This window comes from Tyto alba, unplaced genomic scaffold (assembly GCF_018691265.1).
Source record: "Tyto alba isolate M040663 unplaced genomic scaffold, T.alba_DEE_v4.0 Super-Scaffold_6, whole genome shotgun sequence".
Lineage (NCBI taxonomy): Eukaryota > Metazoa > Chordata > Aves > Strigiformes > Tytonidae > Tyto > Tyto alba.
This window is the reverse complement of record NW_024881327.1, coordinates 38,115,604-38,135,266: the sequence shown is the minus strand read 5'-3', so window position 1 is coordinate 38,135,266 and position 19,663 is coordinate 38,115,604.

Here is a 19,663-nt window from a genome sequence, read left to right as displayed (position 1 = left end):
TAGATAGACCAAATACTTTAATGTATGACAAAGACAGTAGGACATCAAAACATATATACCCCAGGGAATGGCTTTAAACTTCTCCTTTTGATAATACTCTTCCTGACATGTTCAATGCATTCATCACATCAAAGCTTTAACTTTTTTTTTTTTTTTTTAAGAAACAGTTTAAGTCTGTTTTTCTTAGAGAATGCATGGAGGTTGTTTAAATAAAAAAAAAAAAAAAAAAAAGAATTACATGCTTTCAGAACAGGAATTGCAATATGCTTGAGCAGAGACATCTGCTATTTTTATTTTCAGTTCCCCAGGAATAGAAATATGTTGTAGAAAATGGTAATTTAATGTGAAATTCTAAAGAATACTGAACATTAAAACCAGTGGGTATAGAGATAATAAAAACATAAATTGGTCTGAGCTTGTGGCTCCAGTCTGGGTTAGAGCATGCAAGAACCTGGAACAAGTTTACTCAGAACTAACCTTTGAAGTGGTGCTCACTTGGGCGTCCTGTCTGCGCTATGCATGACACTAGGCACACTTTCCTCTTCTCATGGCTTTATTCTGAACTCAGTAAAAATCCTTGTTTATGACTGAATAGAGTTTATATGTATACACTGCCCAAATTGGGAAGAAAGGTTGCAGATAAATCAATCACTACTTTGTAAAGAAGCTTATAACTTCCTCAGGATTGCCCTTTTTACACTCTAAGTTGCCACGTGCCTGCTTTTGCAAGCTGAGGGCAACCTATGAAACCACTGAGGGCTACTGTATAGGTACAGTAACTCTGTAATGTGTTTAAGCACTTGTAAAAGGAAATGTGTGGGGAAACTTGATACATGTAATAATGATTTTTTTTTTTATGTTTTTTAGTGTTTAACAACTAAATATGATCATCTTGCTTATATTGTCTTGACAATGAATAACTTACAATGTTTCTTATATTGTTCTCTTACACCTCTGTTGCCTTATATTGTGACTGCATGTTACTGTTAAGAGAACAATAAAGAAAGATTTTAGAGAGGTTTGTAAATCTCCAGTGGAAACGGGCCCCACTGTTCCCAGGGTGAGAGTCAGCCCTGCCTACAGGAAAGTCAGTAAGATCCACTCATAGAGCTGGGTCACCTGGGCATTTCCAGTAGTGGAATCTGGCACCAGCCCTGAGCTTCTTCGGGCATGGCAGTGGGGCTGCCTGCTCAGAGGAGCTGTAGGACTTGTATCACAGCTCCTAGTGAGCACCAACCCCAGCAGGAGGGCAGACACCTGCCCATTCAGGGACTCGAGGTTTGCTTTCTGGGCATACTGGGACCTCTCAGGTTCTGCTGCATCAAACACTCGGCAGGAGTGAAGAAGCGGGTTGACTTGTCTCTCGTGGGAGGGATTGCATGACCTTCATGAGGAGCAACCGCTGCTGGATCCTGATCCCTGCCAAGTTCAGCAGTAGCTCCTGACTTCAGGGCTGAGAACTGTACTCCTATACTTTCCCATGATCCATGCTGAACACAGCCAAGAGCTCATTGCTTGGTAGAAAAGAGGCCCAGGAACACTGCAAGTAGTAGTTTTCTCTGCAGGTTTTACAGAGTATTGATTACAAGTGATTAGTGACTGTGACAAAATTAGGAAACTTAAGTTGTTTGATGTTGTAAATAAACTATATCTCTTGAGTAATTTATGTTGAGAACCCTTGTTACAGAGTTAATTATTAATTTCTTCATAGAATTCATGCTGCCACATTTGCAAATGCGGTTTGAATAATTGAAGACAATAAGATTTTAATAGTTTGATGCAGATTCAGAAATGCAGACTATGGAGTCCACTTCAGTCTGACATATTTAAGTTGCTGTCTACAGAATCACAATGTTTTGACCATCATTTCTCTTTATATCACAGACTTATGTTGTTTACATTGTTATGTTCTGTGCAGTTGAAAATTTTTTATTGCATAAAGTTGTTTAAAATAGATGTATGAGAATACTGAAACTAAACAAATTTCAGATTGTTTAGAGAAAAAATGCAGTCTGAATAGACACAGAGGTTCTGCTACATTTATCTCTGCACTATTTTGTACTTGTAGTCTTTTTTTATGCTGCTGCAGCTTTGTGACTGGACTGAAAAGAAATACAAAATTCACATGATACTTTAAATGCAAAACTTTGATAAAGATGAAGTCCTTAGTTCTATGTGATGACTCTGGTTCATGTGATCATTTGTGCTTCTGTCACATCTTCTTTTCAGTAATGTTCCATGGACTGTGTTGTGAGGATGAGGGGGGATGGCTGGTGTTTAGATGCACATTATGGTATATATTATGATTTGCACTATTCTATAAGCATTGAAACCTTAAGACTTACAGTTTCAGCTAAATCTTATCTAGCTGATGGACCTGATATTTTTTACTTTACTGAAATCTTCTGACATAATGTTTAAAGCTTTAGTTAACCCTTTTAAGTGAAGTAGCAGGTCTCCAAACTGCTCGGTGTTAAGAAAGGCAGAAAGGAGAGGATGAGAACTGACTCAGCACCAACAGGTGTAGTCACTCTGTAGGACAGTATATAAAACATCAATTTACTGGCACTTTTTAAAAAGAGCAGCATTCTGAGTCCCTGAGGGCCTATGAGGGATTTACAGCCTCCTGCAAAAGAAGGGAAACTAATCCTTTTCTTGAAGGTCGTGATTCATGCAGAGTGTTGTAGCTTTGGTGGGAACAACTGAAAGGCAATACTTTGCCTCTGAAGATGTCAGGAGTGCCCACCTTCCTCTTTTTGGTCTGCACTGTAAACTGTATTCTTCATTTCTATGAATTAGGATTCTTTTGGATGCCTAACCATTGTTCCTGCTGACCACCTACATGACTAAAATCTTCTCGATACAGTTAATGAGATACCAGATATCATAACATCTATTTTGTTCCCTAACTGGATCAAATCATGTATTTTCAGAGATGTAGTGAGAAGGAGAACTATATCAGTGTTTTAGTCACTATCTAATGCCTCTTAACAATTTTGGTGATAGCAAAGCTATAGAAAATTAGTACGGAGTTCCTTTTTGTTGAGTGAAATTAATTTAAACATAAAGCACTAAGACTCTTCCTACCATAGATTATCACATCTCAATATATGCTTTTTAAAAGGTATACGACTGTGGAAACCAGTCTGGCCATAAATTAATTCTGCTAGACTTCCAGGCATTGACTCAGCTCTTCAAAATGTCTAACAGCACTTTCTTTCTGCCTGTCTTAGACTTATATAGACATTTTAAAATGGATATAACCTCACCTTTCCATGCACAGCAGATGCAAATACATGACAGAATGGGAAAAAAAAAACATAAATGCACACTGTTGGTGTTATATTTCATGAAACACTGGTAATGTATGTGACACTGAGGCTCTCTCAGTGAGCTTGTAAGCTAAGTAACTTATTCCTGCAGGCCTGGAGCCCATGGGCTCTGTGAGAGTGCAGGGTCTGACTGCATGCAACAGCTTTGCAAGGGACTTTCTGTTCCCTTTATGCTATTCACTGCTAAGTCTATGGGAAGCCAAAGAGATCCAGAATCCCATTGGCACAGAAGTACTGTATTTCCTAGTTTAACCTGTGCTTTTAATCCACATAACGCCTCGTTAGTCAGGCTTTATGGGCGTAATCCAGAGCCCATTGATCTCAGTGGAAAATTGCCCACTGATTCCACCGGGCTTTCGATCACTGCCTGTACATGTGATGTTAATTTTACCTTTAAATCTTGTGCAAGCCTACCAGGATTGTGGCCGGCCTAATTTTTCAAGGCTATACATAGCTGAATGTTAAGTGAAAGACATGTTTCCTGTCGTGTACCTGAGACAAAATCCTGCCAAGTTTGACACAAATTGATAAGAAAAGCAGGAATTTCTGGATGTGAATCTTCCCCCTACCCCACCCCAGTTTTGAGTCTGGAGGACCTCTGTGCCATGGAGGTTCACAGACTTGGCTTCAACACCTGGACACGCTGTCTAGCTTCAAACTTGGCCTGGCCTCAGAAGTTTTTTTCCTGAGAACCATGGGTGCCTCCCACAGAGAGCTGAAGGGGATGGAAAGCTTAAGCAGTCCCACGGGGAACTTAAATCCTAATTCAGGAGTACCAAAAATTGATTCTTTGCAGCTGTGGAACAATTTTTTCTTTCCTGAATTGAGGGAATAAAAGCTCAAGGAGATCCAATATATTTCTAGGAGCCAAATTTTTTATTGTACTTGGAAATTTTTATTTGATCAGCAGCGTTGAGACTTGAAGAGGATTATTTACCTCCCTTCCTTGTTTCAAGAACTAGCATAAATAATCCATTTAGCGATAATGCTGTGCCTCCCAATGTGCTTGTTTATCATTAGAGTTCTCCAGCTTTCAGTGGGCTAGTGCACTCTGATTCCTGGCTGGATTTATGATGCAAATGTCAGGCAGGAACTCTGTCCCTATGTTTTCAAGCCAAACCTCTTTATTTTTACATTGGATTTGAATTATACATTTATGGAATCATCAGGAAATATTTGAAAATATTAAAATTCTCTTGACATTTAAAACCGGGTTGGAAGTTAGCTCTAACCTGAAAGTTAACTATAAGTCTATAGGAGTGCCATTTATGTATTGTTACTTTTACTAAATTTTCACTAAGGGACATCATGTGGGTTTTCGGCATGCATATCAAACACATGGCCATTCTTTCCTCACTCTGTAATGCCTTTTCACTTACTTTATTTGTATATTGTGTCTTTCTTTAAAAGAATCTGAGAATTTTTTGAGGGTTCTTTGTAGGTAACAAGGCCCTCTTACAGGAGTAGGTACATCAAAATAAGAAACAAACAGTGAAAAATATTTCAGGAACCAGAAGAAAAAAACATGTATTCCTTAGTAAGAACTAAGGGAATAACTGTAGGAAGAACTTGTCCTAAAAATCTTTCACAAAGTGCTCAGTGTAGTCCAACTAACGTGATCAAAATCAACATGGCAAGAACTGAACAGATTACAAATTATCTAACTCATAGGTCTTCAAATGCAGTTGTTGCTGTGGATTCTAAAGTAACTGTGTGATTTCAGGACTCCAGTGAAATTCAGGCTTCTAGTAGAGAACGATAATCTTGTTGTCACCAACAGGGAGGGGCTGATGGGGAATGTGAAGCTCAAGGGCAGCCTTGACTACAGTGACTATGAAATGGTGGAGTTCAAGATCCTCAGGGAAACAAGGAAGGCAGTGAGGAGCTCAGTACCCTGGACTTCAGGAAAGTAGACTTTGGCCTCTTCAAGGATATGCTTGGTAGAATACCATTGGATAAAGACCTCGAAGGAAGAGAGACCCAAGAAAGCTAGTTAATATTTAGGGATCACCTCCTCCAGATTCAGGAGTAATGCAGCCCAACAGAGCGGAAATCAGGTAAAAAGACACCAGGAGGCCTGCATGGATGAACAAGGACAAAACACAAAACAAACACAAAAAGGAGGTCTACAGAGGGTGGAAGCAAGAATAGGTAGCCTGGTAAGAATCCAGAGAAATTTTCTGAGGAGCCAAGGATCAAGTTAGGAAAGACAAAGCCAACACAGAATTAAATCTGACCAGGGACATCAAGGGCAAAAAGAAAATACTTCTATAGGAAAGTCAGTGTCCTGGTTTGGGCTGGAATAGAGTTAATGTTTCTTTTTGGTAACTAGAATAGTGCTGTGTTTTGGATTCAGCATTGGGTTTGGTATGAGAAGAATGCTGATAGCACACTGATGTTTTCGGCTGCTGCTGAGATTTCAAGGACTCTCTAACTCCCCATGTCCTGCCAGTGCACAAGAAGCATGGAGGGAGCACGGACAGAGCACCAGACACAAATTGACCAATGAAATATTCCATATCATGTAATGTCGTGCTTACTATATAGAGGAGGAATGGTCAGGAAAGCACTCTCTCTCACTTCCAGGATTGCAATTGCGGGGTCTTGGTATTTCGGGATCTCAAGCCAGGAACGGGCTGAGTATTGGTCAGCAGGTGGTGAGCAATTCAATTGTGCATTGCCCATTTATATTTTCTATTACTGTCATTGTTTTTATTTTATTACCATTATTAAACTGTTTATATCTCAACCTGTGTGTCTCCCTTTATCCCTCCAATTGCCTCCCCTATTCCCAGGTCAGGGGGGAGGGTGGGTGATCAGCTCTATGGTGTTTGGCTGCTAACCAGGCTCAAACCATGACATTCAGTGATAAAAGGAAGACTAGGGAAAATGTGGGCCCTCTCCAGAAAGAAAGGAGAGACCCGATTACCCAGGATATGGAGAAGGCTGATGTATTCAATGACTTTTTTGCTTCAGTCTTCACCGGTAAGTGCTCCAGCCAAACCACCCAAGATACAGAAGATAAAGGTGGGGACTGGGAGAATGAAGAACTGCCCACTGTAAGAGAAGATCAAGTTCGAGACCATCTAAGGAACCTGAAGGTGCACAAGTCCATGGGACCTGATGAGATGCATCCACGGGTCCTGAGGGAATGGATGAGTGAAGTGGCTAAGCCACTATCCATCATAGTTGAGAAGTCATGGCAGTCCAGTGAAGTTCTCACTGACTGGAAAAGGGGAAATATAAGACCATTTTTATAAAGGGAAAAAAAAAGACCCAGGGAACTACAAGTCAGTCAGTCTCACTTCTGTGCCCAACAAGATCATGGAGTGGATCCTCCTGGAAACCATGGAAAATAATGAATTGTTTGGTGACAGCTAGCGTGGCTTTACTAAGGATAAATTGTGCCTGGCAAATTTGGTGGCCTTCTGCAATGGGGTTACAGCATTGGTGGATAAGGGAAGAGTAACTGACATCATCTACCTGGACTTGTGCAAAGCACTTGACACTGTCCCACATGACATCCTTGTCTCTAAATTGGAGAGACATGGATTTGATGGATGGACCAGTCAGTGGATAAGGAATTGACTGGATGGTCACACTCAAAGGGCTACAGTCAGTATCTCAATGTCCACGGGGAGAGCAGTGATGAGTGGTGTTCTTCATGTTGCAGTACTGGAACCAATGCTATTTAACATCTTGGTGACATGAACAGTGAGATTGAGTGCACCCTCAGCAACTATGCTGATGACACCAAAATGTGTGGTGTGGTTGACACACTGGAGGGAAGAGATACCATCCAGAGGGACCTTGATGAGCTTGAGAGTTGGGCCTGTGGAAATCTTATGAAGTTTAACAGAGCCAAGTGCAAGGTCCTGCACATGGGTCGGGGCAATCCCAAGCACAAATACATGTTGGATGATGTGTGGATTGAGAGCAGCCCTGTGGAGAAGGATTTGGGATTATTAGTGGATGAAGAACTATGAGCCAGCAATGTGTGCTCACAAGCCAGAAAGCCAACTGTATCGTGGGATGCATCAAGAGAAGTGTGACTAGGAGGTTGAGGGAGGTGTTTCTGCCCCTCTACTCTGCTCTCATGAGACCCCACCTGGAGTGCTGTGTTCAGCTCTGGGGTCCCCAATATAAGAAAAACATGGACCTGTTCAAGCAGGTCCAGAGGAGGGACATGAAGATTACTGGGGAGCTGGAACATTTCCCTTATGAGGACAGGCTGAGAGTTGGGTTTGTTCAGCCTAGAGAAGAGAAGGCTCTGAGGAGACCTTATAGTGACATTTCAGTTCTCAATGGGGAACTAAGGGAAAGATGAGGAGGGACTCTTTATCAAGGAGTGTAGTGATAGGACAAGGGGTAAAATTTTTAAACTGAAAGAGGGTAGATTTAGTTTAGATACAAGGAAGAAGTTCTTTACTGTGAGGGTGATAAGACACTGGAACAGGTTGCCCAGAGAAGTAGTGGATGCCCCATCTCTGGAAATGTTCAAATCCAGGTTGGGTGGGGCTTTGAGCAATCTGGTCTATCAGAAGCTGTCCCTGCCCATGGCAGGGGTGTTGGAACTAGATGATATTTAAGGTTCCTTCCATCCCAAACCATTCTATGATTCTCTAATGTGATTCTAGGATAACTGAAGGGGCAGTGTTATCTGTGGAAGTAGTTTAATAGTTTAAACCATTGAATTAAGCTATTTAGTTTAAATTATTTACTATTGTTTAAAAGTATTGTTTAAGCTAAATAGTTTAATTTAATAGAAAAACATGAAGTAAGGTTATATTGGCACTGAAATATCGCCTCTACCAGAATTGTTATCCAGTCTCGTAAGAAGCCAATAAATATCTTATTAATTTAGAGAACCTTCAGTTAAGATCTACAAGAATGACACAAGATTTGAAAAATGTGCCTCACAGTGAGAATTATGAGAATCTAGATCCGTTTAGCTAAAACTGTGACAGTGAAGGAAGACCTTGGTGGTAATTAGGGGTAGAAGTATCTGTGATCCAAGTGTAGGAGGTGCATAGACAGAATCACATCACAGGAGATGGATCTGTGCACTCTGCCTACAGCACTAATGTAGGAGATAGATAAAGTCTGTATGGCTTCTCCAGTAAACGAGAGAACAAACTTGATAAAAGACAGCTGTGTGGTCCAGCAATGAAGATGGAAATGGATTATTTAGAAAGAATATTATACACATTGCAACTAGATCAATTCAAACCAGGAATGAATCATTGGAGAGTAGCCCACTTAAACAATTTACCAGATCTTGCTGTGCATTTCCCATTACTTCAGGGTTTTCTTTTTTTTTTTTTTTTTTTCCATCATCAATTTGGATGTTTTTAAGAGTTATCTTCTACTTCACACGCACTAGTTTGAAAAAGCCCAACATTGAAGACATTACACTGGAGTAGTGTAAGAGACATTTTTGATTTATTATTTGTGAAAACATACCACTCATGTTTCTTATAAGTGTGTTTTTAGGAACCTTTGATTTAATAAGTATTTAATTTCTGTCAGAAGTAAACATTTATGCCTACAATGCATGTATACAGATAGAAAAGACTCAAACCCAGATTTTTCATTTTTGTGCGGTGGTTCGGTTTTTCATAGGTAGAATATCAGGGCTTCTTCAGCCTTTATGTGGGCAAGGTGTTCCCAAGTGCCATTAATTTACATGAGAGTTGTAACTCTTCAGTGTTACTAAATTTGATATGGGGATTGATTTTTTCCTTTGTATCATGAGAATTGAATCATTGTACCTGAATAATAATGTTATACAAGTAAGTGAATGCAGAAGTTGCAAGACAAGAAGACTGTTGGCTCTGGGCATGTTCTCTGACCCCTTATTTTTAACAGCAATTGCCCACTTGCTATATATATATCAGTGAAAAGATTACAATAAACTAAGAAAGATAAATGAGTAACAACACAGAAATTTATCTTTGATTTAAGAAATGTCAGTTTTTGAATGTTAGGCAAAGTAAGAATACACCATAGGGTGAGGTAGGATAAGTTAAAGCCATTGGGAGACTTTTTGCCTGCAACATCACATAGTCTAGAGACAGAATAAATATTCTTGTTAGCTAATAAATTTTTATGTTTTTTTACTGTTGTATTTTCTAGTTAGTAATTTATGTGGGAGTTGAAATATCCCTGGGAAAGCCTATTCATACGATATTTCAATGCTGAGAAAAAGTGGGAAGGTGAAATCCTCTCAAGAAAGATTGAAGGAATATTTCCTATCCAATTGTGTAGAACTCCATCAGTTTGAAAAAAAAAATAAGGCATGTGTCCAAAGTCAAATTGCTATAATCATGTGTGCCTAAATCTGTCCCCAGTTACCATGATGAAATCTATAGTCAGAATTATATAACAACATCTGAATGGGTCCTTTCTGTAACTAAAAATGTTCCCAAATACTTCTGAAAATCAAAACCTGAAATCTTTATTTTATGTCAGTCATTGTCTTTCAATCTTTTGATTTGTAAACATCATCAAAACAAAGAGATGGAATTATAGATGTGACATTTTAATTCATGCTTAGGTAGGCAGTATTAAGAACAGGTATAATCTTTGTAAATAATACCTGGGGACAGATAATCACCAGTTACATTGATTTTCCTGATCAGGATTTTAGTCACTGGTGTTAGTCAGAGTTTTATAAAGGCATAAACACTTCTGTATCAATAGATTTTGTAGCTTTTTATAGAAAAGTTTAGTTTTAGAATAAAAGGAACTTTAGACTGCATTGTGTTGCTATGTTCTTTCCATGAAATCTTTACATATGTTGCTTATTTCAATCCTGAGGCAAGTGACAAATGCTGTTTATGCACCAAATCCCTTTTCTGTTTCCTTCCAAGTACTGACTGAAAGTTTTCAAGGAGTTCAGATGAAGATTTGGTCTCTACAGATTGCTGTTCACTATTTTCATCTTGGACATCCAAATCCTGTGACATTTATAACATCCTCACTGAGGCACTGAATGCTTTTGGACATTTGAATGCATATAGTTACAGTTAGGTGATTGGTGCTTACTTCCATGAAAGAGACACTGGGAAGAGTTTGAAAAAATGCTTTTACAGTGAGCTCAGCTGATCTGGATTTGACCCTCCAAGGAGCGTGTGGTTTGTTCTGCCCTGTGTAGTTGTCCATGCTGAGACCATTAGTCTAAATAAACTCAGGAGCTGCTTTCAGGAATGGGATTTGAACCTATGTCTCCTTTGTGGGGGGAGTTCACTGCTGGAGGACAATATGGAGCTATAGAAATCTATTGGTTACTAGGTGACACTACAGATGTACATTGCAGTACAGGAAACAGCATTCATGCGTGAGTCAAACTGAAAAGGGAAAGAGCTATGTAGGGTCCATGTCCTGAGAGAGATTAGCAGTGCCATCAAGAATTTTCCTGTCTTGTCAGTGCTATACTCTTAGGACAGATAGGGAAGTGACTCCAAGGCTCTCAGAGACTTTCTCCCTCCCTACCTTTGTGCTGAGCTGAGCTTCAGTGAACACCATGCGCTTGAAAAGTCTTGTTAAGAAAAGGTCTCTTCTCATATAACCTCTCCTGGCTGGATTGAATTCCTATAAACAGTTTAAACAAAGCCAACACACCTTAACACCCCTGGCAGGCAACAAGAATTTGAGGTGATGGCCTGAAGGCTCTTTTTAGTGAAAAATTGCATTTAGTATTTTCAGTTAGTTGTTTTTGGTTTTTTTTTGGTTTGTTTTTGTTTTGTTTTGTTTTGTTTTTTTTTTTTTTTTTTTCTTGGTTTACATTACTTTCCCCAAATCTGCAATCTGAAGATATTTATCTGTGATGGATTTACTTCTGGGGCTTTGGAATCCAGTCATCACATCTTTTTCCTCTCAATAAGGTAAAGAAGTTTGCACTGAAGTCTAAAGTGGCCTTATGGGTTATAACTTCATGTCAATTGATTTTATTTAAGTATCACAGCATGTCTCTTATTGGAGGACAAGTTATAGCCCTTTGTTAACACAAGCTGCGTTGCAAGCATGGCTTCAATGCAAAGTTAAATCCATGTAAAGTCAAAATAAGAACAGATACTGAGTTGCAATGGCATTGTCTCTTTTTATATCAGGTTGGTCAAAAGAGGATCAGTAAAACCTGTAAAAATGGAAAACATTTTTCTTAGGTCAGAAATAAATTTTCTAAAATTTCATTTTCCAAGATACAAAATTAATTACAATTGTATTAAATTAAAATTCTCAAATAAAGATGGATGACTAATAAATCGGCCTGTCCAATATATTGTTTGTTGGGAAGGGAAGATCTTCCCCAGCTGTAGTAATTTGTCACTTCTGTCAACAGAGAGAGTGCAATAAATTCTGATCTAGAGTGAGACACTCTCAGCACCACATCACCCAGCAAAAGTCTGTAATGCTTCTTCTACATGGCCTTTCCAGTGACCTGAAATACAGACTGTTGCCTGATCACTACATCTTCTCTGGGAGTCATCTTGCTGTTAATCTTCTATAGCACTGGGTTGCAAATGTATGTTGGGGAACATGTAAGGAAATCCTAGGAAGTATTATTTAATTTGAAAACCTATTATTAAGATGCTGTTGCAATGCTATAAAAAAGATCATGAGAGAAATACTTGCCATTAAGTTAGAACATTTAAGGACCAGAGGACTAAGACATAACTACTGGGAATATTTAATTTCTTTTCTTTCCCCTCATTCTTAGTCTGATTCCTCTGCATCAATTGCAATTTTTAAGTATATTGTAGTGTTACATATCACATCTCTACATAGGGAATCTGTGTACTTATGGTACTTTTATGTGGACTGGCATTCCAACTCTGCAGTAACATGAAAGGTGGTGTAGGTTGTATCACAAAGGAATATTTAGTCTTAATACAAAGTCTTATCATATCACACAAATTGACATACCTTTCATGTCCCAGAAGAGATAGTGGATGAGATGAAGTACCGCAGCTGGGAAAAAACACTAAGTGATACAATTACAGTAAACATTTGTCGATTTCATCATACCTTTCTGCCAGTGTTATTAGTTTATTCTTGATATATCTACACATTAATTTCCAAGAAAGTGAGGGAAGTAGGAAAATAGATTTTATAACTAACAAATGCATATTTTTATCCATTTCTCATAATATATGCTGAAGAATTACCTATGGTCCATGATATAAACATGGCTGTAAAAATGGCAATGCAGTGCCTGCATGTACTGTGGAAGACAACTTTCTGAACATGTTAATTTTTTACTGTATCATTCAGCTCACCAGTTTAAATCAGAAACTGAAGTGACATCTGTTGACATGCAGTTTGGTCCAAAACACAAAATTTCTTATCCAATGTCATTTACGATATTAATTTCTAAATGGATTAATATTTTTAGTGAGAATGACATCCAGACAGAAAAACAATGAAACAAGGAATCTCTTAATTCAGTTGAACTTTTCTGTTAAAGTAGGGGCCCCAAAGCTGTGGGACCTGAAGAGCAGCAGTCAGGAAGAAAAGACAGCATGATTGCATAGTATCTCATAGTTTTTCTTTCCAGAGGGAAACAAAATCAGAGTCATAGTGATAAGGTGCAGGGAAGAAAGTTACACACTACAATATTATCTAGGCTTAAATTAAGAAAAAACAGGTCATAAATAAAAACAAAACAAAACAAAACAAAACAAAACAAAACAAAAGAATCAAGATTAGCCACGAGAAATACCCATTAACAACTCATATTAACTGCATGGCCAGAGTGTCAAGTTCAGTTTTCACATTTTGTAACTGCAGCCAAGGGTGAACTACATGGACTAAATTGTTTTTTATTACTTCTGTCAAAGTACAAGATTCAAATGTTTTCTCCAGAAACACCTAGACTCCTTAAGTTATAAAAGATTGCTATGCAGAATGCTGGTGAAACTCAGTGTTAGAACAGTCACGAGGAAAAAATTATTTCACTAACAACTGAGGCTGTTTTCTCTTTCCCACCCCCCGTGGTGTTCATCGCAGTAGCCTCCAGCTGTTTTCCTTGAGATACAGCCCTATTGCTCTGGGCATTCAACCTCCAGGGTACAAAGAGTAGCAATTTTTAATTTCAATCTCCAGCACCTGCATGAGGGAGGGAGCTCTGCTCCTTGATGCCATTTAGTCATTGACTTCCCTGAAAAAAGGATTGAGCCATAATATGTCCCTGAACAGCTAGGAGACATTAGGGTCTAATAAGTCTTATGATATATACACACTATTGATTTACCATTCTAGCTTTTAAAATCTGAACACCAATGGCATTTACTCAGGGATACATGTTAAACAGGTCCATATGGAATTATTTTCCATACATCAAAACCATGCGCTTAAAGTTTTTGCATTGCAGTTTGTCAAAATCACTCAGATTTTTCTCAGATACATATACATATAAATAGATATGAAGATATATTGGACTAAAAAGCTTCAAATAAAAAACAAGTGTTCATAGCTCTTCTCCTTTGTTAAAATCTCAAAGTAAAATTTCACTTTGTCCTTGAAATATAGACTTAGCAGATAAGGGAAATGAAGATCTGATCTAGAGACAAGTGCCCCCTTGGTGTTGCACTTGAAAAGACAGGCCTCTAGCCATGCACAAGTTTAACCTTGTGAGGAAAGATCTGCAGGGACACAAAATCTAGACATTTCTGTTGAATTTGTATGCATTATGATATCCCAATGGAGCTTTTTTGTTAACTGATACAACCAAGGCATGCAGTTTACTATTTCCTAATGTGCATTTTAGTTTCTGTTGAAAAAACTTGCACTTTAGTATGTGGCCCTGCTGCCATATCTTCAAATGTATATATTTTACTAATTTAAAAGCTTTATTTTAATTTCCAAACCTGTCTTGCAACAGCAGAAATTTACATTAAGGTGATATCCTTGGGAACATTAAAGCCAGAAGGCATGAAGTGAAAGTGTGAAGATAATACTTTTCAGTGAAAAAGTTCTCTGCTGCCTGGGCACAGATCCAGCTAAAGAAAGGACACCCCTTGTTACATGTTAGTCTGCTCCTACTGGTATTAAGGACTTTTCTTAAACCATAAAAGATATATCCCAGCAGAGAATACCCAGCTAACTATCTAATGTTAGAAGAAAAAAAATTTTATATGGTCAGATTATTTAAACAGATTTTTCTGCAAGGGAAAGAACTATTAAAATATGTATTTTTTATGCCTGACAATCAACAGAATGAGTGTTTCATATAAAATCTATTTTCCTTTTGGGACACAATTTGTTCCTGATCTTTCTTCCTAGCAAATCAATTTCCAAGGAGGCTAAAAATAAATAGTGTCCTTTAAAAACAAAACAGTGACTGAATTAGTATGCTCCTGTGAAACAGCAATTATTTCTGACAGGTGAAAAGGCCATTAGATGTGAATTGATTTTCAGAGGTACTGTGAACTCTTAGTCTAGTCGACAGGCGCTGTGTGCACTCAGCACCTCTGAAAATCAGGGTCAGTCTCACAAGGTGCTGAATGACCTCAACCCACAGAAAGTTTTCCACACATTTCAGGAACTGGCCTTTAGAAACGAGACAAAAAATTTGTAAGCCCAAATACTTACTGTGAAAATTTTGAAACACAGTCCCTAAGCTGTCATGTTGTCTGCTTTAAATGGCATTGAACTTGGCACCATGAGGTCCTGACAAAGCTGCTTAACTTCCCTGTACTGTTTTCACATTTACTCCTTCTGTGTCTTGCCCTTCTAAATAGTACCAAGACCTGGATTGTCTTCTTCTGCTCATGAATACAGTACCTAACATTACTAGGCTTTCTTATCACTTATTACTATGAAATTGCTCTTCATAAACATGAGAATTATGAAATATAACTCTTTAGAGAAGGGTTTGTAACTTTCCTAAAGCTATGCAGTGTCTCAACGGAAATCCATGACTGAGAATACCGATGTGTTGGGCTCTTAGCCCTCCATATTCTTCTAGAGTAAAAATAAATTCTGAAATTGTCATCCACTCAAAACATTGAAATCTAATTAATATATGAAAAAGCCAACATAAAACACAACAAGAGTAATTTGAATGAGAGAGAAAAACTACGTACTTACACAGTAGAGACATGAAGAATTATGCACAGGAGAATGTATAATTAATAAAGTTTTTTTCTAATGTCTTAATTTTCTTTTGTCTTTATGCCGAATCATATTAGATCTGTCTGTCAAAGATCAGTGAGCACTTGAGTCCAGACATATCTGAATTTTGTGGAAGCTCAGACTGAGGCGTGATTCCAGAACCTTGTGATGTGAGCATCTCTCACTATGTTATGACTGCCTTTTATTTCGTCCTTTCCACACATCACCAAATATGTTGTATGTGCTACGGTCAGTTAATTTTAGAGTAGCAAAAAAAAACTATGCAAGCAATATCAATATAAATATGCTGGCCATATATATGGGTTAAGTTTTCCACCTAAAAAGGGCTTAGAAAATTGGCTCTGCTCTGACTACTGCTAAAGATTCTCTGGTCAAGTCCTCCACTTGTGTTTAATTTCATGACTGCATAAAGGGAGGTTAACAGCATTTGATTAAAAAAAAAATAAAATTATGGTGGGGCAAAGTTGATGTTTGTAGACAACTTTGGTATTCTCAGGCAGCAGGTGGTTTAAAAAGTGACATCTATTGATTATGTACAGTTCTGCATCTTCAGGGATTTTTACATGCAGTTGTCCAGTGATGCTCATTGATCTTTTTAATGTTCTGCTACCATAAATGTAGCTGGAAAAAAGCAATGTTTAAGACTAGAACTGAAATAGTATGAATTTTGTTTGGTACAGTATATCAGATTTTACTCCTTTCTCCATCAGAAGGTTAAAAGGAATATATATATATATTTCTGGTAAGGCATTTAATAAAACAGTGACCAGAATGGTATGGTTAAAATGATGAAATTTGCGTAGATTTATGTTTCCTGTATAAGGGAAAAACTTGGTGCTGTGCTTGTGTCTTGGCTCTTGCAACATTCCTCTATAGTCTAAAGTAGAAGTATGTCTTCTCCTAAGTACTGATATTTGGAAATTGTCCTAAAATGAATTTTTTTTTTATCAAATCCTTTGCACCGCAACCCCCAGACAGGAAATACCAACATGGAAAACCTTGATCTGAAAACTTTGAAAAGCTTGACCCTTGAGAGCTGAAATGTATGCACTGAGCATTTAAGACCTATAGCTCACAAAATGAAACTTGACTCCAGACAGATTTCATTAGTTGTGAGAAGTTATGATGATAAGCATTGCTTTACTTTTCTTTCTTCCTAGCAATCAAGTTTGCTAAGATTACAATGTGCTCTGTCTTAACTGTCGGAATAAAGAAACTTCTTGTTACTAAAGTTTTCACTTTGTATAGTCGCAATGAAACTACACTAAATAATTTCTGTGAGTGCTTGGAGCATTCTCACCACTTTCATGCAGCATAACAGATCACATAAAGCTGTTAAGGCCTGAGATCAGTACAGCGACTGGTATGCCTTCACCCAGGTTCCTGTCAAAGTATGTAGAGCTACACTTTTTCAATGAAATGAAGCCTTCATTCATTGGGGGAAAGGCCACAGGGATGATTTTATTATTGTCATCTATGATGCTCACTTTTAATTCGCAAGCTGTCTTCATAAAGAATTGCATTTTGAAAAAAGTAAACCTTATACTTCAAAGATTTGGGACAAAAATACTATATAGCGGTGGTCACAGGTTTTTTTTCTTTTTTAAATGATTATTTATTGACTTAGTTCATTATCTTGCATACTATTTGTGTTTTGCATTAATATTTATTGGTTAGCACAGGACTATCTTTCTGAAAAGCAGAAGAGAGCTTCTAATTTTTAGAAGATCTGTTTATTATGAGCTATTTTATTCCCATGATTTAACCCACCTGGTGTTCTGTGTCCATTTTCTTAGACCTTTGTAGTACCAGATTCTGAGAAGCTGGTGATCTTTTTTAATCAGTTCCCCAAGGAATTGGAAAGGTAGTTGATGAATGCCACTCCTAAGAACCCTGAAGTGTGAATAACATTTGAAAACAAGCAAAAATTAAGGAGAAACAAATACAGAGATGTTGATATGTTGATCTACCTTTAGGTGGTAAATGTTAGATAAAATTTTCTGTATTAATCTTTTAGTTGCTTCCTTAAACTTTTTTTATCATTCTACTTATGGATCTTTCATTTCTTTGGTCAGAGATCAAAAATAGACAACTAATGAATTTGATATAGGTACAGCTAACACAATTATACATCTAATATCTATAATAAATAAGACTAACAGAATTTAACAAATCTTTTGGCAGTCAATAAATGATTGAGGTTATCTCCAGCATTCCAGAAGTGTATCACTCTAGAGCTGCAAATACCCCAGGCCTTGTCCTGCTGTGTAAGAGCCAACTGGGAGCTGCTATATTGTTCTTTTTCTTCCCATCACTAGGGAGCCAGGAGGGGAAACTATGTCAGAAGCTGTCTCCGTTAGCTTGATGCTGTTAGAGGGATCCTCCACAGCTGGTAACTTCTGCTAGTCTGTTCCGATTTGCTTCCAATTGTCTTTGAATCATCTGAATAACTTTGATTTCAGTCTGTTCTAACTCTAACCTTAATTGTGTCCTTGTTATTGATTATGAACTAGCAAAGCAATAGATATGAAAGGGTACAAAACATCTCAAATTAAATGAAACATAGGTCGGACTTTGACTTACCCTAACGAGATAGTAACTTGAACAGTCAACAGAAAATGTAAGAATTATGGGGTTTTTAAGTGAGGTTTTGTGTTTGAGGATTAATAATCCCAGCAGAGTAGACAGGAGTTATTTGCAGAAAGCAACCTAATAGGTTATTTTCTCTATGAATAAAGTTGACTTAGATTTAGATATTGCAAGAAGCATTTTGTTTCTGGTTAATACAACTAGGAGGGTTGATGGACTAATTTATAGGGTTGCATTTTGTTTTCGTCTAGAGGAAATGAAAGAAGGAATAGAAATAAAGCAGAGAATTTTAGGTAATAGGTACCGTGCAATATTAGAACAAAAAATATATTTAAGCAAAAATTGTCTGATACATTCTGTCTTTCATAACACAGTTACTTTTTTCCTGGTCTGATTTTGCAAAATCAATGCTTTTGTGTGCAGTTTCCTTAGCAGTGACTGATGGATAGGTCAACTATGACCAATGGCAGAACCTAAGTTTCAAAGAAGATATTTTCCTCACACTCATCAGAGGAAATGACAGGATACACTTCCCAGTGACCAAAGAGCAACAGTCTTTTTTATGAAGGAAACCAGTTACATGATACATTAGAGCTCTGAAGAAGTTTAAAGAATAAAACTCTCAAGATAAGTAAGTAAATAAATAAATAGGTTATCATTAGAGGTTTAATCTATTTAGAAATAGGAGACTCATCCTATGCAAAAAGCTTAATCATCACAGAGAATCAGAGTAATAATGAAGATAAATATCCATGGTAGGTATGACAGTATTTTTCACAAGCTTTCTTCCTTTTGTCACCTCCCCAGACAGTGAGTCATCAAATAGACACAGACCTGTACGACTAGTGAGTCAAATCTAATATATTTGTTTTAAGCAGGAAAACTTTATAATTGTGTGGGTCTTAATCTTGCTTATTTAGACTAATCTAATTTTATACTGAGAATATAAGGGACCTTTACAGAATGAGAAAAACACCCATTAGATGCTTACTGCACAAAGGTATTCCCTGGCTGAATGGGAGTATGGACTTGACAAATGCTTGTAATCGGAAAATTTCTGTTCCTCAGAGTGGTGGGGAAAAATAGGAATGTGTCATAGAGGGAAGAGGATGGGCTACATTGCATTCTGGTTATTGGCTACTGTGCAGAGGCCCCAGGAGCTAAAATATAAGTACAAGCAACCGTGAGATGCTGACCTGAGTGCAAGTATGGCAAAGATGCTTAAAAATATGATGGTTTCTTCTTTCCAGCCTTAGGTCAAAACATAGGAATAATTGGAAGTTAATATTCTTATACTTCATCTTGGGTTTTCTGAGGTTCAGTCTTCACTAAAATGGAAAAGGAGATATTCTATAAGAGCTTTTGTTCTGTATATCTGCCTTCTTGCATTGGTCACGCCCCTTTTATAGAACTGTAGAGACAGGGGTACATGGGAAGAGAGATGTTTCTTTTGAGGTAAATCAGGCAGGGGGAGACAGAAATACTTGATTATTAAATCAGGATTGGTTTGAAACTGAGTTAAAAAAATGAAAGTATAGTAAAAAATATTAGAATGTTTAAATGAGATAAAAACTTAGATATGAAGAAAAAGCACAGTTCTGTACCAC